The sequence below is a fragment of the Lampetra fluviatilis genome, chromosome 2, assembly GCF_964198595.1.
Source record: "Lampetra fluviatilis chromosome 2, kcLamFluv1.1, whole genome shotgun sequence".
Lineage (NCBI taxonomy): Eukaryota > Metazoa > Chordata > Hyperoartia > Petromyzontiformes > Petromyzontidae > Lampetra > Lampetra fluviatilis.
The window spans coordinates 16,895,392-16,918,780 of NC_136276.1; the positions used below are offsets into that span (position 1 = coordinate 16,895,392).

General features: G+C 50.0%; 1 pseudogene; it reads right to left on the minus strand.

Moving 5' to 3' along the window:
- Window positions 1–646: 646 nt before the first annotated feature.
- LOC144937240 (diamine oxidase [copper-containing]-like) overlaps window positions 647–23,389 on the minus strand; it is a 30,142-nt pseudogene continuing 7,399 nt past the window's right edge.

The window sequence follows — 23,389 nt, forward strand, 5'->3', positions numbered from 1 at the left end:
ATAGTGAGATGTCCTTAATTAACGATGCCAAGTGAGCTGAGTTGAGTACAGCTGAGGTGGTCTTACCAGTGAATGGTTGTAAGGTCTCAGACAGAAATCATGCCAGTTTGTAGGTGGGTGAGTCAATGGTGGAGACGATTTTGAAGAAGGGGTGTCCCTTATTTACGGATTTTTGGTAAGCCATACAATCTGGGTGGTCTAGCAGCAGATGTTTTTAAGGAAAACCGCTTGGTTGGTTCAATCAAAGATGTCGAATCAGTGATGATATTGTTGGTTTTCGTAACGAGGCGGTTGGTGGGATCTCTTTTAATTTTGGTATAGCTACCATCATTAAGTAGGTCCTGAATTGTGTTATTGTATGTGGTTTAGTCCATGATGACTGTGGCATTGCCCTTGTTGGCTGAGAGGATGATGATGTCATCTCTCTTTTTTAATTGAGAAAGCTCAAAGCGCTCATCTTTACTGATGTTGCTAATAGGTGTCTTAGCGGGCGGGGTTGCTGAGAGAGGTTTGAAAACTATCGAGAAGGTTCCCCGAGGGGGCATGGCCAGAGACGGGGCTTAGCTACGCCGAGTAGGATATAAGGGAGATCGGGGAAGAACTCGAGGTCGGTGTGGGGAGCCTGGGTTCCGGACCGCGTTGCTGCTCATCTCCTCCTCGCCACGGGCCACGTGGCGGATCCTCCCTCGGAGCTCACCTCCACTCCCAGCGCGCCGTCAGCCAGCGGCGAGGTCGGGAGAGCGGAGTGAGCCTCGTGGGAGCTTGGGGAGGGACGCCTCGTCCACGGGGTTGGAAGAGGGAAAATACCGGAGGGGAAGGAGCGAAGCCGTGCTGTACTACCGTTAATAAAAGAAGCACTCGAACGAGCATCGCCGTGGAAATCTTTTATTACACTTATAGACTCGACCTTTGCAGGAGTCTTCCGGGTTTGCACGCTCGTGGTTAGTCATTAGCGGCTGCTGGTCCTATGCGATGCTCGCTTGGTCGATGCTTGGCACTTTCTGCCCTTTCTCCAGGTTGATTGCTTGTCATTGCTCGTCACTCTTTCTCTCTCTTTCTTTCTTGCTGCAGCTGCTGGTGGGAGCTGGCACTCAATGTGGAATAAAACGTTTAGCAATACTTCGTCTGTCAGCGCCGAACTCACACTCAGCGACACATTGCTCCTCTGCAAGCATCGTCATCCATGGTCGATTGCGGGGCCCACCCCCAGAGCTTGCAGCAGCAAGACTAATGTGCGTGGTTTCTACTCGTCGTTATATTCGAAAATCTCCCACCTAGGCTCGCCTCCTCACAAAGGGCAGCTGTTTGTCCGGGTGTGCATGTGTGTTGCCTGTCTGTTCTAATTTAGTTATCTGTTAAAATAATCCAGCAGTGGAACTGCTGAACCAGTGAGAGAGCTGTTACAACAAGGTTATATATGTGGCGATGGGCAAGCAAGAGGGGTCTGAGCTGGAAAGGAATTCCATCCATGGACGCAAGCATGTCAGTTATGTTAATGGAGGAGATTAGGGAGAGAGATTAGGGAGGGAGATAAACACGAATGAGCTTCTGTCGCCGCATAAGAGTATCATCCCCGAATATGCGCACAACAGCAGTGTTAATGACAGATTAGCAAGTGGCTCAAGGTATGTTTTGAGCGGTGTTTACAGCCCTTCCGTCGTGGTTTAGAATTTCTTCACGACGTTTGCTATCTCAAGGGGAGGCGCCCTCCCTTCATACGTAATGTATTGCTGCCATGTGCTGTGTCAGCCGCTGTCTTGGTCGTGTGTGATTGACCTATTTCGCCTTGTATCTCTTCTGAATGACCCTAGGTCTAATACTTCATAATTATTACTTGGTTTATGTATAACCAAGATTTGTGATATACCATAATTGTTACCACAGGTATTCCGAGGGTTTTATTAACCTTTGTTCCCCGTCCGTGTCGCCAGGGATCTGTCCTTCTTATTCTCGAGTTATATTTTGATATCCTGAGGTTGAAGATGTAACAAAATTTCGACTTAAACTTTCGTGACTGCCGGAATTCATATTCTTTGGTTCTTTCGGTAAAGTCAAATAGATAAAAAAAAATAAAAAAAAATATAGTGAAAACAAGTCAAATAAAATTAAAGTAATAATGAAGCCACTAATGTAGACTGCAGCCTGGTTCTTAATCCGAGTGAGTGTACTGGCAGCCTATAATGTCGACTTATTCTTATCGCTAAGTTTTGAACTTTGTAAGTCGAGAAATGTTACCAAAGCACCATCACAGTATTTGTATGTGATTCCTTTTCAACATATGATTTTTATAAGTACTTAATATCAGTTGGAATAGTCCAACACTCTTCCGAGTATTATTTTGCCACACCACAACCATTTTACCTAATTTTGTCCGCAACAATTGCGAGTCCATGTATCTCATATATACTATTTATATTGTAACGATAGTGTTACATTATAGGAATATATGTGTACCTTGTGCTCTATAGATGAATAATCCCTACTCCAAACCAGACTAGAAGCATTCCGGAAAATATCGAGTGAGGAATTAAGCCCTATTTTTAGTTTATGATGCCACACACAATTGTCCACTGTTGAGAATGTCTGTCGTCAAAGGAGTTAAACATCCCCAGTTTCACAGTGTGGTTTTGCACTTCACCACATACTTTGTTTGCATGGCCGCAGGATTCATACCTTTGTACAATCTTTGTAAAGACTCCCAGTGCTGAGAACCTCTGGAGGCTATTATTCCGGCCAGCACAAATGACACATTGACAAACAAATCAGAGCTTACGCAGGGTATTTGTCATGGCAAAGAATCCTGCACAGTTGTCATTTATTATTTTTAATGTACGAGTCCCCGAGTAAGGGTTAAGGGGAGTCTGGTGCGTGTTTTCTCCTCCCCTGCTTTGTGCACAGAACCACGCATTGTATCTGTGCCTGCTCGTGTGTGGGGAGCGATAGTTTAGCGCGCTGCGATATGAACCTGGCGACCCGAGTTAAATTTCCGTTCACTGCCAACATCACTGACGATTATCTTAACCAGTCCTGGGCTTCCTTTAGGTCGACTCAGCCTCAAATGAGTATGTGGTGTGGTTTGTAACAACATTGCCACTGGGAAGACAAAGGCAGTCGGGCGTGATGCTGGCCAACCCACCTCCTCTTATGCTGCTCCGGCCTTCATAGGTGCTCGCAAACAGCACTTGCCCCATCAGTCTAAGACTGTAGTAATTTTGATGGTACTGCGTCTAGATCTAAAACGAGATTATTCGGCATTTAATACCTTTAGATGTCTTTACATACTTGATCAAATGTTTTTTTTTGTATACATTTTTAAGATTACAATCAATGGGCATTGATTTAGAGGTAAGAAATAGATTAAAAGGGTGTAGAATTGCAGTTTAAAAAAACACAAACCGTACCCCTTAATGTGTTGATGCATCGAATCGCCATGGCTGGTGTGGCGGTATGAATTGTTACACCCCTATTGAAAGCCCTTTATGTCCACTCTCAAAGTCTTTTTTCGCCTCTTTTCTTTAGTTGGTGACAAGATTTCAAGTCCACTGCCTGAATTGGAAAACTTCATATATGCTCTAGCCATCTATGATGCATGGTTTACGCTCGAGCATAACGTGAATCCAGGCGGAGTGGGCATCAAAACTGTACTATTAGATCTCTAAAATGAATTAACTCATCACCAACACCTCTTTTTCCCAGTAGATGGCACTGTGGTGAGTGGACTCAACTCAAACAATGTCAGTTCACAATTTCCACATCTGGCTCTAGGGCTGCCAAAGGATACGATGGCTGCCCAGAAACATTTAGCTTTTTTTGAGCTTGAAGATACCTCGTTTTTATTTCACAATAATCTGCTCTTTCATCGACACTGCAGATTCATGTTTTCTAATTAACAGTTTTTTGTTGTTATAGAAACCATCTGCGAATCACCGCAGAGTTGCTGTGCGCTCTACACGGGACCGCGCGTCATGTTGTAGGCGAGTGGCTGAATGTCGGGCAAGCAGATGCTGGGCTCAATGGGGCTCTGCTCCGTCCACCAGGACACACGCGTCTCTCCCGAGCCGGGAGTCCCTGGCCGCAGGATCACGATGTCCCGCGAGGCCACTCACGGGTCCTCATCGTAGAAGTTGAATGGTCGGAAGAAGAAGCCCGCGCCGTTGCAGGCGGTGGCCGTGTTGGGGACGTCCTCCGAGTGGGGGATGTGCACAAAGCCCACCGTCACCCAGGCCACCAGGTCCTGCCCAGCGGCACAGCCACAGCCCATAGCACAACTCTATAGGCTTGAAATTCTTTCGCGCTGTACAAAGCCAATCCGAGCTGATTGCACAAAGTCTCCATTGCATTGCTACATTTCCGTTTTACGTGACATGTTTTGGTCATGTTTCACCTTTCTTAAAACCCCGAATCTGTCCGCCCAGACGTATAAATGGGAAATGTCTTGCCTCACGGCAGATGTGGAGAGTGCGTTCACAGGAAGTTCCTGTTTTTTTATGCTAAATTTGGTCACGTGACCAGGAAGTGACGATTTTAGATTTCCACTGTACCACGCGGGCGTCGGCCATTACACAGATAAGTGAAGATGGCGGCACGCATCGCATCTCAGTGAGACCACAGCCGCACTTGTCCATTGTGGGAGCTTAAGAAGCATTATCTGTAAGTTTATTAATATTCCTATAATATTGGTAATGCTGTTGTAATGTTGGAATGACCGTTATAGTGATGTAAATGCCTTTATGGTGCCGTTAAGTTGTTGTAGTAAATACGAGGCCTAGTTAGTAACGAAGCCTGCGACTTTCCTTATTGTGGATGTTACTTGTGATTTAGTAAGTCGAGTCAGACTTGTGCCTATGTTGCGATCCTGAGAGTAAAGATGACGAAGTATCTCATCCACAGTTTAGTGTTATGTGTAATGCTGTACATTTGGGGTGCAGTGGGATGAATACACGATGTGCCTGTATGCAACGCACCGGCTTGTGCTTTTGTCTAGTTGTTCAGTGGTAATGTAGGGGCCTGGTCCGTCCAGGATCTATTGTTATCTAAGACAATGTTCTGATGCTGTGGTGTTCATTGTGTTGGTGTTTCCGGATTATAACAGATGCTGTATCTGTGTTTTCTCACCAGTTTTACCTTGTTACAATCAATAAATGACGATTGGAGTTGGACGTTCATCCTGGCTCCGAGGGTTTATTGAACGCAAGGTTATCTACTCGACTAGCGGTGCAACGCAGCGCACAGCGAGGCCGAGATAGTAAAAAGATACTCTTCTTGAAGCTCCCAACCAGTGCTGCAGCCAGCTCTCTGCAGCCAAGTAAAAAGACAGTCTTCTTGAAGCTCCCAACCAGTGCTGCAGCCAGCTCTCTGCAGCCAAGTAAAAAGACACTCTTCTTGGAGCTCTCAAGCAGTCAGCCTGCAGCAAGCAAAGGAGCTCTCAAGCAGTCAGCCTGCAGCAAGCAACCAGCTCTCAAGCAGTCAGCCTGCAGCAAGCAACCAACTCTCAAGCAGTCAGCCTGCAGCAAGCAAGGAACTCTGCAACGAGTCTACATTAAAATCGTGCTGCAAGCATCGCAGCATGGAAAGCCACAGTTCAGCAGGGAGAGATACTGAAGAAGGTGATTTAAGCTATCCAGGACCTCCCATCCTGCCTCAAGAGGACCAAGGGAGTTCAAGGCCCCAAAGAGAGGTCAGGTTGACACAACGGGCCTTGGAAAGCTATGAGGCCGAGAAACAGGACCTTGATGCCAGGATACAACGGGCATGGAACTGGGTTGAAGCAAATTTATCTGAAGCTTCAAACGCCTCAGACACAGTGGCCTCAATTCAGCGGGCCATCCAGCGAGTGAATGTGAGCAGCTCAAGCTACAAGCTCCTGGCAAATAAATACATCTCGCTCCTGATGAAGGTGAAAACAGATGAGGGCATTGAGGGAGTGCGCAGACAAGAGCACTTCCTCGAACTGCAGCAAACGCCCGTATTGCCTACATGGCTGAAGAGGAAGCCATGCTAATTGAAAAGGCCCACATACAAGAAGAAGCAAGCATAGCAACTGCTGCCACACGGAGGAAAGCAGAGCTCGCAGAGCAAGAAAGTATATTAGCAACTGCTGCCGCACGAGAGCAAGAGAGTATATTAGTGGCTACTGCTGCACAGAAGAAAGCAGAGCTTGAAGAGCAAGAGAGTATATTAGTGGCTACTGCCACACGGAAGAAAATTGAGCTGGATACTAAGTTAAGCACCCTACAACTCAAAAGGGAAGCAGCTGCTGCAATGGCCCAGGCAGAGGTGCTCGAAGCAGCAGCCAACCTGGATAAGGAAGATAATTGGAGTGAGTTTGGCACTCAGATACCTGTTAAGGACCGTGATCAACGCACCAGAAAACATATTTTGGACTGGTCTGAACAATGCATCAATGTTCCTCCACCAAACGATACTGAACAAAGGGTGGACGTTCAGGCATCGCCATCTCCACACCGAATGAACATGAATGCTGTCTACAGGTATGATGGAAATGCATATCCTGCCCTGGCAGTTAGTCGCCAACTCAGCGTCGCGCACGTGGGGTCAGACGTGGATGCAGCAAGTCAGACCCACATTCCAGACAGTCACATAAGGGGATCCAGCCAACGTGATCGAAACCCTTTGGGCCCACAGTCCAACGCCATCGCAAATGACGGCATGCAAGGCAATACAGCCAATAATGCCACCTCACAAGCGCCAGTATGGACACACCCTGGATCAGCAGGACTAGGGGACTTTGCTAGGTACCTGGCTCACCGCGAACTAATCAACACAGGACTCGTTAAGTTTGATGACCACTCTGAGAACTATCGAGCCTGGAGATCTACCTTTAGGAATGCAATCCGAAATGCAGGCATCTCTGCAAGTGAAGAACTCGACCTGTTGGTGAAATGGTTAGAAAATGAATCTGCAGAGTACACAAAGAGGATCCGGTCAGCAAACATTGACGACCCCACCTCAAGCCTGCATGCGGTGTGGGAGAGGCTCGATGAGTGCTATGGTAGCCCAGAAACCATTGAGAAGGCTCTCTTCAAGAAGTTGCAGAACTTTCCAAAAATCTCTGGTCGAGACAATAAAAGGTTACGGGAGCTTGGAGATCTTTTGATGGAGCTTGAATCAGCCCAGGCTGACTCCTACTTACCAGGTCTCATTTTCTTGAATATCTACCATGGCGTGAACCCCATCGTAGAGAAATTGCCATTTCACGTGCAGGAAAAATGGAGAACAGCGGGTTCAAGATACAAGTCAGAGCATCAGGTTGCATTCCACCCATTCTCTTTTTTCTCAAAGTTTATCCGCAACCTGGCTAAGACTAGAAATGACCCGAGTTTCATGTTTGGCACCACGGGGATTACCAGTCCAGATCTCCCAAAAATGGAAAGAGCAATGGCGAAACGTGGAACAGCGAGAGTGCCAATTTCCGTACACAAGACTGAGGTCTCTCCTGCGACATTCGCAAACTCCGTCCAGGCAACCACCACAAAGAAAAAGATAGAGGATCCAGAGAAGCAATGCCCATTGCATGATCAACCTCACTCCCTCCAGAAATGCCGTGAGTTCAGGAGGAAGCCATTGGAAGAGCGGAAGAACATGCTGAAAGAATTTGGAGTGTGCTTCAAATGCTGTGCTTCTACTAACCACCTTGCAAGGAATTGCAAGGCAGATATCAAGTGCGAGGAATGTGGCAGCGACAAACTGCTCTGCACACATTTTACTCCAAACCCAGTGGCACTAAGGCTTCCGATCCCGAAGCAGAGCACGGCGGGGAGCAAGGCGAAACCGCCGCACTCACTTCGTCAATCACAACCAAATGCACAGAAGTCTGTGGAGAAGGCTTCAAAGGAAGATTTTGCTCAACGATATGCCTCGTCCGAGTCTATCCCAAAGGACATCCTGAAAGGGCAGTAAGGATGTATGCCATAATGGACGACCAGAGCAACAGGTCTTTGGCAAGGTCAGAGTTCTTTGATCAGCTAAGTGTAGGTGGGAATTCCTTTCCATACACGCTCAGAACATGCTCAGAACTGATGGAGACAGCAGGAAGAAGAGCGAGCAGCCTCATGGTGGAAGCCATAGAGAGCACCATGAAGCTAGCCCTTCCTACGGTGACAGAGTGCAACGAGATACGGGACGACAGGAGTGAGATTCCCACGCCCGAAGTTGCACGTCACCACCCACACCTGCAACCCATAGCAGAGTTCATCCCGCCATTGGATAACGCGGTACAGATTTTACTTCTGCTCGGCAGGGACATGCTGAGAGTCCACAAGGTTCGCGACCAACGCAATGGACCTCACGACGCTCCCTATGCCCAGAGACTCGATCTAGGATGGGTCATCGTGGGTGACGTTTGTCTCGATGGAACACAAAAACCAGACCGCATTAGCACATTCAGAACAAGTGTGCTCACGAATGGACGCACGTCACACTTCAAACCGTGCCCCAACAACTTCACGCTGAAAGAGAAACTCGGCGAGAGAAGTCAAGGCTGTACCATGCAGACTTACGAAGAAACCACCATGACTTCGCTTGTACATCCACCGTCTTCGCCGGAGTTTGTACCTCCACGTTTCTCCAATCCAGCCCTGACTGACGGGAAGAAGACTAAGACGAAGCTACTGCTCGTCGCTCTGCTGGTGGTCGTGGCAGTGGTCGATGCGGCCGTGGCCTCTCCGTTCCTGTCATCCGAGTGGGAATCCTTGAAGGAGTTCCACGGCAAGGCCCCACAACCGGAACATACCATCCCAAGGCTCGAGCTGTGCGGAGCCGTTCTTGCTACAGATGTGGCGGAACTGATCTTAGATGAATTGGACATCAAATTGGATGCGGTCAAGTTCTACACGGACAGTAAGGTCGTACTAGGCTACATAAACAACCAAACCAGAAGGTTCTATACCTACATTAGCAACCGGGTGGAGTGCATCAGGAGATTGACGCAGCCGGAGCAATGGAATTACGTTCCAACTGATCAGAATCCAGCAGATCTCGCAACTAGGTCCGTCCCTGCATCTCTGCTGAATCAAACCATCTGGATGACGGGTCCAGCGTTCCTCTTACGACGAGACGGTGGCCCATGTACTACTGTAGAAGTGTTAGAGAGAGAGCCGTTATGCATGGCAGCTTATGGGAAACAAACACAGTGGGCGGGGCTACGTGAGTGCACAGGGGGGGTGCTCTCAACGACGTCCGCACCAGGCAGCCCGGGGCCCCACCCCTCAGTGGGGGTGGAGTATAAAGGGGGATGTGTCAGAGGGCTCGGGGCAGAATGTTAAAGCTAAACCAGTGAAGACCGAAGATCGTCTAGCTAGAGCCCTGGACTCCCCTGGGACGCCGCCCTTGTTAGGGCCACGCAGGACCGAGCCAGCGGCGTGGTCCCGAGAACCAGAGCTAGTGCTCTGGGACTCCGGGTACCGTAGCCCGACTTACCAGTGTCGGGCCAGACAGCCTCCCCTAGCCCGTTAGTGGAGGACTAGGAGGTAGGTCAGAGATAGCTAGCAGTGTATTCCCAGCTAGCCGGGTGAGGGGGCCGATACCCCCTCTAGTATTGTATGTCCACAGTTGTGACTACTTGTACGGAATAAATACGTGTGCCTCACCAACGGTGTCCAAGAGTCATCAACGGTACTTCATCTGGTGTCAGAACAACTACGAACATGGACACGCGCCGGACAGCTCGAGCCGGAGTACCGCAGGTGGAGGACACCGCTGAAATTGTCGAGCCCGAGACGGCTCAACAAGACATCGTGCAGCCGGGGCCGGACGCATTCTTACCGGGGCATCAGGATGAAGAGGAGCCGCCATCAGAAGGGCTGAGGCTGGCTCACGCGAGGCTGGCGGAGCTGCTTTACGCCGCTGCCGCCACACTCGAACACATCACGCGGCTGGGGGCTGGTGGACCACCACGGGGCGAGGAGAACCGACGTCCGATGCGCCTTCCCGCCATCTCAACGGATTCAAACTTTGAATCTCCCGCCATCGCCGCAGCAGCTGCTGAGGGCGTGGCCGGCCTGACCCTCGGGTCCAACATCGCTCTCGCTGGGGCTGCCTGGTCACCGCCAGCGGAGGGAGCGTCATCACGGTTGCGACAGGCGATACCATCTGCCGTTCGCGCCGAAGCGCAGCCGAGTTACGGGGACAGCAACCTGCGAGCTTCCATGGCGACCGCTGCGCTGCACCAACGGCTGCCTCCGCTCAAAGAGTTTGTTGGCGCGGAGGGCGACTGGGGCGGCTTCCAGCGACGCTTCCTCGCCCACCAAGAAATGGCACGGTGGTCGGATGCTGAAGCTCTCTGCGCGCTGCCGGCGCTCCTCGACAGCGACGCACTTGCCGCCCTTACATCGGCGCCGAGGGAGAAGCGCTCCACGCTACAAATGGCGCTGCAGTTGCTGGCCGGGGTCTACGGACCTTCAGCGGAATGCAGGCAGCAGTTTTACGATCGCCAGCGGGGTGCAAAGGAGTCGCCCCTGGCGTACAGGACGAGTCTCCTGGCACTGGCGAAGACGGCCTTCCCTCGAATGGACGACGACGGCGTGGACGCCATGGTCACAGAAAAAATCCTCCTGCTGGCAGACGACCTGAACATCGCCGTCGTTGCACAGGAGGACACGGAGATGAGTTCCCTCCAGGCTGCGCGGCTCCTCCACGCCAACCTGCTGTCACAGCGTCGGAAAGCCAGCAGGGCAGCGGCCGGGCGTGCGGTGGCTGCAGCCACCCTCCCGGCGGAGGAGGTTTACGCCGTCGACCGTCGACGGCAGCAGGGGACGGGAGCACGGTCGGGCCGGGATGGGTCGAGCCACTTCGACCGTCCGTCATCGCCGCCGGCGCTCCCGCATTGCTTCAACTGCGGCGTCCGGGGCCATGTCGCCTCGGGGTGCCGCTCTCCTCGGCAGCGCGGGACGACGCCTTGACAGGACGCCGGCCCTCCTCCTCCCAAGCTCCATCAACATAATCCGGCGAGTCGCGGCACCCCTCATGTTTGGCCCAAGCACACACTTGTCACACACTCGCACACCGCAACGAACGGGGGGCCGACATTGCGCTGCGACGGGCCAACACGCACCACTATGGGGACTCAAATCGAACCCAGGCAGTGGTCCGTGTTGGCCCATCGCGTTGTGGCCGCGTCGTCGGGGTCGTCGGCCGTGGTGGGACACATTGACGGGGTGGAGGTACGCATCCTGGTCGATACGGGGGCATCGGCGACCATCATTTCCGAACTCATTTACAATATTCTACCTGTCCAGAGCCGTCCTTTACTGCCGGTTAACGTCCCATTCTATGCTGCTAACGGGGGCTCTCTTGGCATTATTGGACAGATTTGAGCGCAAATTTGTATCGGGGAAATCAAATTGTTGGGCCCGATTTTTGTTTCCTCCTCGCTGGCGGTTCCGTGCCTGCTGGGGACGGACTTCTTGGGCAAAATGCCGATTCGTATTTTAATAGACCAGGGATGCATTGACCTCCGGTCGGGACGACGCATGGCGTTCCTGCCTTCCCCTACTGCGGCTCGGACGGCGTTCGTAACAGTACCAGCGTTCGTCGTTAAAACAGTTCGTGTGCCGCCGGGAGCTCAAATGTTGGTGCCTCTAAAACTTTGTCGGCCCTTCGCTGAGGGCATTGGGGACCAGGGAATTCTGCTGGGACCATCTAGGGCCGGGGTTAGTGGACCTCATTTGATTCCGGCCCAGACCGTCGTAAGAGGGGACGGGGACCCTTTCATCGCGGTCCTCAATGTGGGGTCGCAGACAGTGGTAGTTCCTCAAGGGACGGTGCTTGCTCACGCGATGCCGGTGCCCTGCGAGGAACCTGCTGCGAATCACGTCGGCATTGCTCCCCGGCCGCACCCACATTCGGACAGCGATGGAGGGTGGCTCGATGCGCTTTGTGGGGAATCGACGGACCTGTCAAATTCAGAGCGCCAACAGCTTAGAACGCTACTGCGGGAATTTTTCCGACGTTTTCAGTCGGGACAAATACGATTTGGGTTGCACTCATCTGCTGCGTCACCATATTGACACGGGTGACAGCGCGCCAATACGCCAGAATCCGTTTCGGTTAAGTCCCGCCGAAAAGGACCATGTTAAATCGGCTATTGATGACATGTTAGCCGCCGACATCATTTCTCTTTCCACCAGCCCTTGGGGAGCGCCGATCGTCCTGGTTAAAAAGCAGGACGGCTCGTTGCGGTTTTGCGTTGATTTTCGGCGCCTTAACAAAATTTCGGTTGCCGACGCATACCCGCTCCCACGGATGGACGAATCGCTGGACGCCTTGGCGGGAGCGCGATTCTTCTCCACAATGGATTTACTTTCGGGATTCTGGCAGCTTCCTCTGGACGATGATTCAAAGCCTAAAACTGCTTTCCGTACACCGCACGGCCTGTTCCAATTCAACCGGTTGCCGATGGGCTTACACTCAGCGCCGGCAACTTTTCAGCGTTTGATGGAATTGGTTTTGGCTGGATTGCAATGGGAGTCGTGCCTGATTTATTTGGATGACGTTATCGTCTTTAGTAAAACTTTTGACGAACATCTCCAGTGGTTGCGGGCAGTTTTCCTAAAGATGCGGGCTGCTAATTTGAAATTCAAACCCCAAAAATGTCATTTGTTACGCGATTCGGTGCGTTATTTGGGGCACATCGTGGGGCGCTCAGGTATTGCTACCGATCCCGCCAAAACGCAGTATGTCAGCTCCTGGCCGACTCCCACCTCGGTGGGAGAGGTCAGGAGTTTCATTGGCTTCGCGTCGTATTACCGACGGTTCGTCGCTGATTTTGCGACGATTGCCAAACCCCTACACGCTTTAACATCAAAAGGGGTTCGGTTCCACTGGGGTCAGGAGGAGGAGGCTGCTTTCTGCTCCCTTCGGGATGCCCTGGTAAAAGCTCCTCCCTTGATTTACCCCGATTTTTCGGAACCATTTTTGCTCGACACCGATGCGAGCAACACGGGTATTGGGGGCGTGCTTTCCCAGGTGGTTGACGGCGTGGAACGGGTGGTTGCGTACGGCAGTCGGGTGTTGTCTCCAGCGGAGCAAAGATATTGTGTCACCCATAGGGAACTGTTGGCAATTGTCTATTTCATCCAACAGTATCGCCCATATCTGTACGGTCGGCATTTCACCGTCCGCACAGATCATGCGGCACTGCAGTACGCCCTGCGAGTTCAACAGCCATCGGGACAATTGTCCCGATGGTTGGAGATCCTCCAGGATTTTGATTTCGAAACCACCTACCGTAAGGGCGTTCGCCACACCAACGCGGACGCTCTGTCGCGCATGCCAACCACCTCCGAATGTGCATGCCTCCTGGGGTCGGGACGTTGCAAGCCAGCAGGGGACATGCCGGTTCCAGTCCTGGCGGCCGCCGCCGACGACGAAACATTGCTCCCAAATTCTATCGCACAACAGGGAAAAGATTCCCTGCTGGGTTTGCCTGTTAATGAATGGGGGCGCCTCCAGATGGAGGATACCTCCCTCCTCGCGTCGCGTCGTCGCGCCGGGGAGGCGGGGCGGGGGACGGGTAATGCCGACGCATGGGAAATGCACGCGGGGTTGCTGATGCATTGGGATGGGAAATCCCATCGACACCGGCTGGTGGTCCCTTCTGGGTTACGGGGTAGGGTGGTGTGGGCTGCTCATGAGCGCCTCCTCCACCTGGGTACCCAAAAGACCCTCGCCTTGCTCCAGCTTGATTTTTTTTGGCCTGGCATGACGAGGGATGTCGCAGATCTGTTGGCATCATGCCCTCGGTGTGTGCAGCGAAAACCACCAGCACGGGAGTCAAACCCGCCTTTGCAGTCTATCAGAGTTTCCAGAGTGAACGAACTTGTCGCGCTGGATATTCTGGGGCCATTTCCCGCCACCCCTAGGGGCAATAGATATTTGTTGACCGGGGTGGAATACTTTACGTGCTGGCCTATGGCCTGGCCCCTGGCCAACCAGTCGGCAGCAGCCATCGTGGAGGCCTTTGTCCAAGGTTACGTCATGGACAAAGGTGCTCCGGAGCGGCTGTTGACCGACCAGGGAAAACATTTTTCCGGCAAACTCCTCCAACAGGTCTGTGAGCTCCTGGGAACGAAAAAAATTCGTACCTCTCCCTATCACCCGCAAACTGACGGGATGGTCGAGCGTCTGCATCGAACCATCACGTCTATGTTGTCGCAGCAGGTTTCGGACTCACAGACCGATTGGGACTTGCAAATTCAAGGGGTCCTGGCAGCATACAGATTGGCCCCCCATGCTGCGACGGGATTTTCACCCTTCTTCCTCATGTATGGCCGCGAACCTGACCCACCTGTTCGGGCACAGCTGCAGATCCCCGCGCCGCTGGGAAAAACTAAATTGGCCGACCATGTTAAATTTAACCTTGCGAAATTGACTGAGGCACGGGATGCTGCCATGTTAAATTCCGACAGGCGTCAGAAAGCGAATGAGCGCCTCAGACTGGGTCGCGCGCACGTGCTACAGTGGAAGCCGGGGGACAGGGCATGGCTGCACTGTCCCCAGGTACCACTCGCGACCTCCTCAAAACTGGTGCAACCGTGGCGGGGCCCCGTCGAGGTGGTCGAGGTTTTGCGGCCTCAGTGCGTTCGCATCAAATGGGGGAAGCGCCGGTGGTTTGTGCACCCCTCTAGGCTGAAACCCTTCATTGCAGTGCGAGGCCCCACTCCACACACGCGTGGCCAAACATGTGGGGGGTCGGCCGACTCAAAGGGTCCGTCTCTGCTACTCTCGCCTGACGTGTTGCCAGCTGTCCCGCCCCCAGGTGCACCAGGAATGACGGGCTCCCGCCCAACAACCCCTACGGGGGATGCCGAGGGTCTCGCGACATCAAGCGCAGACTCACTTCGAAATGGACAGCTGCCACCGGATGGTCCGCCATCCGGGGTTGCCCCGTGTGACGGGCCTGCGGCAAGGACGCGCGCAAGAATGCGCAGACTCTTGTGATGCACAAAAAGAAGAATTTTTATTTTTATTTTTTATTTTCACGTGTATGGTTACTGTGCGCTGCGTCGGTGGTGTGCTCCTGGCACATTGTGTTGTGTTGTGTTGGGGTTCCTTGCGATTTGTATATACGTTGCTTTTACGGAATTCGTATTTATTCGGGGGGGGGGTGCGTCGGGTTGTTTTCCCTTCGGGGTTTTCTGGTTCTTGTTGTTGGTCTCTTCGCGTTATGTTGAAAAATAGTGAGGCACACGCGCGGTCAGGGGGTAAATGCGCTTTTATTGTCGTTTTTTTTGTATGTTGGCAGCCGGGACGGCTGCAAGCTATGCGGGGGGGGGGGGGGGGGGGGTGATGTAGGGGTGTTAGAGAGAGAGCCGTTATGCATGGCAGCCTATGGGAAACAAACACAGTGGGCGGGGCTACGTGAGTGCACGGGGGGGTGCTCTCAACGACGCCCGCACCAGGCAGCCCGGGGCCCCACCCCTCAGCAGGGGTGGAGTATAAAGGGGGATGTGTCAGAGGGCTCGGGGCAGAATGTTAAAGCTAAACCAGTGAAGACCGAAGATCGTCTAGCCCTTGTCAGGGCCGCGCAGGACCGAGCCAGCGGTGTGGTCCTGAGAACCAGAGCTAGTGCTCTGGGACTCCGGGTACCGTAGCCCGACTTACCAGTGTCGGGCCAGACAGCCTCCCCTAGCCCGTTAGTGGAGGACTAGGAGGTAGGTCAGAGATAGCTAGCAGTGTATTCCCAGCTAGCCGGGTGAGGGGGCCGATACCCCCTCTAGTATTGTATGTCCACAGTTGTGACTACTTGTACGGAATAAATACGTGTGCCTCACCAACGTTGTCCAAGAGTCATCAACGGTACTTCACTACCAAGGAGACCTTTGGACTCATAAAGCCCGAGTCCGACAAGGAGATTCGTCCTCAAGTGACAACTTTCGTAACAAATGTGCGACCAAGAAGTCCACTGAGTGCACACCATTTTGAACATTTCTCGAAATGGACGACGCTCGTGCGAGCGATAGCACATTTAACGCATATTGCAGACTGCTTCCATCGCCCGATGAGAGGCACCACTGGTAGCTGCAATGGATGGCATCACTGCACAGTGCCACGCACTAAAGACGAGCTTTCCAGAGCAAGAAAATCAATCTTCCACTGTGTGCAACAGGCAGCTTATGCAAGTGAGATCAAGGCCATCAACAAGGGAGAAGACCCTCCTAGGGTCAGCACCCTCAGGAAGCTAAACCCCAGGATGGACAAAGACGACTTGCTCAGGATCGGTGGTCGGCTAGGGAATGCAAAATTAGATGAGAATGAACGAAACCCCCTCATAATCCCAAGCCAGAGCCACATCGCAATCTTACTCGTGCGCCACTACCACGAGAAGGTCAAGCACCAAGGTCAGCACTTCACATAAGGAGCAATCCGATCTGCAGGGCTGTGGATCGTTGGAGCAAAGAGGTGCATCGCCAGCACAATCCACAAGTGTATCCGGTGTCGCAAGCTACGTGGAAAACAGAAAGAACAGAACATGGCAGACCTCCCAGCCGATCGACTCAGTGTGGAACCTCCCTTCACCTCTGTAGGGATCGACGTGTTCGGACCATGGACAGTCATCTCCCGCCGCACCAGAGGAGGGCTCGCGAACAGCAAACGTTGGGCAGTGCTGTTCACCTGTATGAGTACACGAGCAGTGCACATCAAAGTAATCGAGTCCATGGACTCTTCGAGCTTTATAAATGCACTCCGGAGATTCCTCGCCATCAGAGGGCCAGCCAAGCAACTCCGTTCTGATTGTGGAACCAATTTCACTGGAGCATGTAAAGAGCTTGAGATCAATACGTCGAATATCGAAGATGACTCTGTCAGGAAATACCTTAGTGACCAAGGCTGCACATGGATCTTCAATCCTCCCCACTCTTCGCATATGGGTGGAGCCTGGGAACGCATGATCGGGATTGCTCGACGCATTCTCGACTCCATGCTATGTGATGTCGGGTCCACACGGCTCTCTCACGAGGTCTTAACCACTCTCATGGCCGAGGTCTCAGCCATAATTAATTCAAGACCCCTGATCCCCGTCTCAACCGACCCGGAGTCACCATTCATCTTGACTCCTGCTACACTTCTTACCTAGAAGACAGATGTGCTCACAGCACCTACCGTGGAGGCCAGCACTGCAGACCTCTACAGACGTCAATGGAGACAAGTGCAGAGCTTTGCAAACACGTTCTGGCATCGCTGGAAAAACTAGTAACTTACGACACTCCAAGTGCGCAACAAGTGGCAGTCTAACAGGCCAGACATCCAAGAAGGCGACCTCGTCCTACTGAAGGACAACCAAGCAAAACGGAATGAGTGGCCAATGGGCCGCATCCTCAAGTCGATTCCAAGTGCCGATGGAAAAGTTCAAAAGGTCGAGGTTATGATTGCGAAGCAAGGTGTCGCAAGAACTTTCATCAGGCCCATAGTCGAGATAGTACTACTTCTCTCTCGCAAAGATATGGACAAATAAGTCGACCCATTGAAGTTGTTATACACTTGTTTATGAGATCGGAAATAAATGGTGGTATCTCCTAGATACCAGACGGGGAGTGTCTTGCCTCACGGCAGATGTGGAGCGTGCGTTCACAGGAAGTTCCTGTTTTTTATGCTAATTTTGGTCACGTGACCAGGAAGTGACGATTTTAGATTTCCACTGTACCACGCGGGCGTCGGCCATTACACAGATAAGTGAAGATGGCGGCACGCATCGCATCTCAGTGAGACCACAGCCGCACTTGTCCATTGTGGGAGCTTAAGAAGCATTATCTGTAAGTTTGTTTATATTCCTATAATATTGGCAATGCAGTTGTAATGTTGGAATGACCGTTATAGTGATGTAAATGCCTTTATGGTGCCGTTAAGTTGTTGTAGTAAATACGAGGCCTAGTTAGTAACGAAGCCTGCGACTTTCCTTATTGTGGATGTTACTTGTGATTTAGTAAGTCGAGTCAGACTTGTGCCTATGTTGCGATCCTGAGAGTAAAGATGACGAAGTATCTCATCCACAGTTTAGTGTTATGTGTAATGCTGTACATTTGGGGTGCAGTGGGATGAATACACGATGTGCCTGTATGCAACGCACCGGCTTGTGCTTTTGTCTAGTTGTTCAGTGGTAATGTAGGGGCCTGGTCCGTCCAGGATCTATTATCTAAGACAATGTTCTGATGCTGTGGTGTTCATTGTGTTGGTGTTTTCGGATTAGAACAGATGCTGTATCTGTGTTTTCTCACCAGTTTTACCTTGTTACAATCAATAAATGATTGGAGTTGGACGTTCATCCTGCCTCTGAGGGTTTATTGAACGCAAGGTTATCTACTCGACTAGCGGTGCAACGCAGCGCACAGCGAGGCCGAGATAGGAAAAACACAATCGATCAGCAGCAGGTCACATGTGGTGGTGTAAAGTGTGGGTGGGTACAAGCTGCCAATGAAAATTAGATGTGTTTGTGAAGGTAATTTAAGTAAGAATCTAAATCTAATGGAAGGAAACTGATTGACAATGTTCTCATTGCCATTAATGAAGTCCTGAAAGTAAACGGCAGGATCCAACGAGTCATGTTGATTGTAGATACTGCCACAGTGCAGCTCTGTCTCCTTCCATTTTGTCACCGCTACCTGATACCTTTGTCAGAAATGAGAGGTATGCACACAATGGTGATTACAGGAGCAACGTTGAAGGAACGTCAGTAGTCACAGCACATACGGACATACCTGACACGTCAACTACCATAATTATCAGCCCCCATCTACCCACTCTCTTATGTTCTCGCGATGGGATAACCCATCTACTGTAGCTCCTGTACACGAGCTTATTTCATCAGAGAAACATAGGCATACATTTAAATGGTGATACGATTAACCCGACCTCTGATTTGCTGATGACACACAATATATGAGTGTTAAACATATTCTTAAACACATCATCTGATGCATGTGTAGTGACTTATATGGAGTCACTATGGTGTTTAGCGCCAGATACTGTCACAAGAGTGGAACTGTACGTCTTGAGACTGGCACCAGAGTGGATATGGCATGGAAGCGGACCCTAGGGAGCATAGTTCTGGTGAGGGTTGGAGAGAGAGCAAGTGAGGACGTGATACTCTGTGTGAACCGGAGAGGGCACGTGACCGGGGCAGGGTAGCAAGGGGGCCTGAAAGGGGGCTCGAGGGAGACATGATATGGGCCAGAGGAATCTAGTAGGATCTAGAAGGGGCCATAGCCAAGGGCGGAGCCAGGCCATGCTCGGGAGCATAAAGGGGCAGTCCCAAGAGGGTTTTTGGCACTCTGTTGGAATGGAACCCGTCGGTGCTATGTCTCTTCAATCCTCGGTCCTTGTTCTTCGGTCTTCGATGTTACGCTCGGCATCGTGGGTCAGTCAGTAACACACTAACACACTGCTTGACCCGGTTATGTAGTTACCCTTTGTTATGGTCTAGTTAACCGTCTAGTTATCACCTCGATGTAGCAACCGTGTTGGGGTGTTGTAATAAACATGTTGCCTCAAACTCCAGTGTGTGCCTCCGTACAACACACTACACATGTGTAAAGGAGTATTGTGAGTAACCAGTGAGGGGGTGAATAGAGGGAAGTGCGAGCGGGTTCACAGTCAAGGATGACAATGTCACGGGAGGTGTAATAGGTACCTTTGGGAACAAAGGCGAGTCCGAGCTAGAGGGAGGAGCCACCAAATGGGGTACTTGAGGGGGACCCCGTGACGAAGGCGTGGTAGTTGTAGGGAGCCAGGGTGAGAAGCGGCTGGAAGAAGGCAGACGAGTGGGAGAGCCAAGGGATTCGCCGAGAGTAGGGTCCCGAGCATTCAGTAAGGATCGGTCGAGAGAGGGGTTCTCTCTCATCGCTGGACGGTGTTGGATGAACCCCCACTCTGGGCAGACGAGTAAGAGAGCCCTAACAGATAGCCGAGGGCAGGACCAGATATTGTTCAGTGTCCGGGGTAAAGGACCCAGATAGAGAGTACCTACCTCTGGTGTGAGTTGAAAGTGTTGAGTGCAACAGTGTTTAATAAACGGCAACAGCCCTCATAGTTCATCTTCTTGGTTCTTTCGGTAAAGTCACGTAGAAGGGAAGTAATAAAATAATAAAAATAAAACATAATAAAATAATTCTCACGACGTTTTGGCCACAACACAAGCAGCTGTCCTCAGGTGAAGACCAGGTCTGTCGAGGCGACAGCGTCTAAAAGAAAACACCACCACGCTTGGAGCGTCTATTTAAGCTGGTTTGGAAGGGGGGGGGGGAAATGCGCATTGGCAAAATAATCTGCATATCAAGAGGAATTTAGCATATTTATGGGAAATGCAGGAATGCTGTATGGGCATTATGCAGGATTAGAAGCATCAAAGAGAGGGGATAGGGGTAGCATTAATAAAGGGAAGGAATGTTAACAGTATGTAGCTGCAGTAACTAAACAACAACGTAAAAAGCTAAAGTATAAACTACATAGTATTAAATTGTATACTGTATTACTATACACTACCCTATGTCTTAGAATAATACATAGTGTAATATTACACTATGTATTATTCTACCCACCCAACTGTATACCACACTGCTGTATATTCACTATACAATTTCGATACTATATGTAATAAAGGACTCTCTCTCTCAGATGTCGATCTCCGTTGTCCTTTATTGGGTTCGTAGAATCTCGATACCACGGCGTCTCGCTCAGGCCCGCGTCCCGCTTGACGACCTCTCCACAGCCCTCGGCTGCTCCGTTATGCAGTCTCCCTGCTGCTCCAATATGCAGTCTCCCTGCTGCTCCGTCAGGCAATCCTTGCAGCCACACCGCTGCCCCGCTGTCTAGCATCACTGCTGCCCCTTACACAGCTAGCCTCTCACTGCCCCATTAGCTCTCTTCGTCTGACACCGATAGCTGTCGGTGTCGACGTCTCCCACCGCGTGGCGACCGCGCCACTCTCTCTGTCTTGCCCAGCGTGGCCTCCTCGTGTTTCACTCCGTCTCAACTCCCCCTTCCCCTTCCGGTTCTCTCCCTAAATCCTCTCCCCCACGTGACCCTCACTCCACCCACTCCCCACGTGACCCAGACTCCGCCCCCCCTCAATCCTTGCTCGCATTACATATATATTACCTTATACATTGTATTAAACATTACACTTTAATACGATTTATTATTATACAATATGCTATACACTATACCATTCACCGTCGCGTGAAAGGTACTAAGAGGAAGCAACAAAATATGTCAATGGGAGAGTGGTGGTAGGAAGCTTGCAGCGGAGCAAAGAATCCATTCCCTGTGGAGAATACAAGCTATATAGTCAATGTCAGTGAGTGGAACGCGGTCTGAAAGTCACTGTAAACGTGGACACAATCAGTTAAGATCCGACATGGTTAATTACGTCCTTCCAATGATTGCTAAGCCGGAATCCATCTTCTCGGTTGAAATTGTGAAATTGAGAAGATGGATTCCGGCTTAGCAATCATTGATACAGCTGTCGTGGCTGTGACGGTTCCACCTGAAGACAGAAGCTTGTGTTGCCTCCGAAACGTCGTGATTTTTATTTTACTTTTATTAATTTGAATGTTTTACCTACGTGACTTTACCGAAAAAAAAAAAAACCTAAGAATACTATATAGCTTGTATTCTCCGCAGGGAATTGATTCTTTGCTCCGCTGCAAGCTTCCTACCACCACTCTCCCATTGACATATTTCGTTGCTTCCTCTTAGTACCTTTCACGCGACGGTCAATGGTATAGTGTATAGCATATTGTATAATAATAAATAGTATTAAAGTGTAATGTTTAATACAATGTATAAGGTAATATATAGTATCGAAATTATATAGTGAATATACAGCAGTGTGGTATACAGTTGGGTGGGTAGAATAATACATAGTGTAATATTACACTATGTATTATTCTAAGACATAGGGTAGTGTATAGTAATACAGTATACAATTTAATACTATATAGTTTATACTTTAGCTTTTTACGTTGTTGTTTAGTTACTGCAGCTACATACTATTAACATTCCTTCCCTTTATTAATGCCACCCCTATCCCCTCTCTATGTAGTTTATACTTTAGCTTTTTACGTTGTTGTTTAGTTACTGCAGCTACATACTATTAACATTCCTTCCCTTTATTAATGCTACCCCTATCCCCTCCCTTTGATGCTGCTAATCCTGCATAATGCCCATACAGCATTCCTGCATTTCCCATAAATATGCTAAATTCCTCTTGATATGCAGATTCTTTTGCCAATGCGCATCCCCCCCCCCCCCCCTTTCAAACCAGCTTAAAAGGACGCTCCAAGCGTGGTGGTGTTTTCTTTTAGAAGCTGTCGCCTCGACAGACCTGGTCTTCACCTGAGGACGGCTGCTTGTGTTGTGGCCGAAACGTCGTGAGAATTATTTTATGTTTTATTTTTATAATTGTATTACTTCCCTTCTACGTGACTTTACCGAAAGAACCAAGAAGATGAATCCCTGCAGTCACGAAAGCTTTAAATCGAAAAGCCCTCATAGTATTCATCATCTCCGCGTGGTTTTACGGCACAACACATTTATAAATCTGTTCTCTAGACTGCTCTTGATCCTCCTTATTCGTGATTTCATGGATTCTCGGAAGGTTCTGGTAACCATGTGTGAGATAATTGCGGTTCCAGATAAGGATAAAAGGATTTTTTTTACACGAATATACTGGACTGTAATAGTACATTCACTGCAGAAATGGGGTGATGAAATCAGTTTTATGTACAGGAACCAGAGTGTTCAATCACATCACTGACTTTGAAATAAACTCCTTAAAATCTTATTTTTTAAAGACAACGGTTTTATGTTAAAGTGCACTAAAAAGTAACAAATAATTTTCTTTCAGCCGTCACCAGCTGATCAGAATATGTTTGGACATATGTAACTAAAGCATAAAACCATGGGGCGCTCCTTTAATATCACTTATATCTTCATCGATGACCAAGAATAGGTAAAGAAAGTTATCAACAAATGTTACTCAATAGCATAACAAAATACTATAACATTTCTAATAATATAGCGCGCATTTTTCTCTATTTGCTTTAAGAATGGCATGATGCTACTTAGTTGCTTGCACGTTTGGAATCATTTAACCTATTACATGCTAAAATTCTAGTATTTAGGTTGTCAAGAGTTGGAACAAAATATAATATGAAAAAGCTTCTGGCGTTCCTTTTGTCAACTGAAGTCTCACATATTGAAGGGAGTGCTATCTGACAATAACAAGGTAAGCTGTAAGGTCCTAGGCAATGTAGAATATGCGTGATATGGAATATCACGTATAAATAATAAAACGCCTAGTATGAAATTATAATACAAAGTTCACCATTCATCTTAAAATCTTGACGACCAATTTGTATTTATCAAAAGTTAA